This window comes from Nannospalax galili, unplaced genomic scaffold (assembly GCF_000622305.1).
Source record: "Nannospalax galili isolate Female #2095 unplaced genomic scaffold, S.galili_v1.0 scaffold136, whole genome shotgun sequence".
In the NCBI taxonomy this organism is placed as follows: Eukaryota; Metazoa; Chordata; class Mammalia; order Rodentia; family Spalacidae; genus Nannospalax; species Nannospalax galili.
Genome location: NW_008340872.1, coordinates 6,430,180 through 6,431,159, shown reverse-complemented (window position 1 = coordinate 6,431,159; position 980 = coordinate 6,430,180). Strand labels below are relative to the sequence as shown.

At 41.8% G+C, this 980-nt stretch overlaps 1 pseudogene; it reads right to left on the bottom strand.

Moving 5' to 3' along the window:
• Positions 1-528: 528 nt before the first annotated feature.
• On the bottom strand, positions 529-747 carry LOC103736528 (annotated as a pseudogene).
• Positions 748-980: the final 233 nt, after the last annotated feature.

Here is a 980-nt window from a genome sequence, read left to right as displayed (position 1 = left end):
AAAATAGCTACTCAAAATCAGGCATGGAGATGCATGCCTTTAATTCCAGCACTCAGAAGGCAAGGGCAGGCAAATCTCTATAAAATCTGGTCCACATAATGAGTACCAGGCAAGCTGGGATTATAGGCAGACCCTATCTCAAAAAGAGCCAAAAAACAATCAGACAAACAAAACTATTCTGATAATAATGGCTAACATCCTGATTTAAGCCCATTTTCCCATTTGATGAGAAGTGAAATTAATTGATGAAGGCATATTTGGTAGGTCAGTTAAGCATTTTTATTAAAGCCTATTTTAAAATATATGTCATATATGGTCACAACAAATGTTAATAACTAAAGATAGAAGATGAAACTCCAAATTCAATGAAGAGAGTCTGGATTCTCCCAGAGAAACTGAAGACTATAGTTACTTCCAAAGCTTGAAGTCAATAAACCATAGATGTCTTCTCTACATCAAGGAGAGCATTTTCATCATGAAAGGTGGGCAAAAAGCATGGAGATTCTGCTCTGTGGATCAACAAGCTCTTCAGTAGTAGCTAGAGAACCCATATCCTCCACAGCATGAAGGGCGCCAGCAGCCATAGCCGTAGTTTCCATAGCCTGAGCCATAGCCATAGCCCCCAAAGCCACAACCATAGCCCAGTCTGTGGATGCTGCCACACCCACAGCCATAGCCATAGCCCAGGTCCCCGAAGCTGCCATAGCCATAGCCCAAGCCTCCGTAGTAGCTGCTCTAGTAGCTCATGGTATCAGGGATTGTAGGTTAGGTCTGCTGTCCAAGACAGGATCCTGAGTGTGAGTATCAACGTGTGTAGGGGGAAGCTTATATACCATGTGAGGAACATGTGATAAAACCTGTGGACACTATTTTCTTTCATTCCAAGTTATTAATTTACAAGAGGCACCTCATTAATCTGTTTGCTAACACAAAGGGAGGCATAGAACTCATTAACATTTTCATCTTGCTTCACTGCCTAG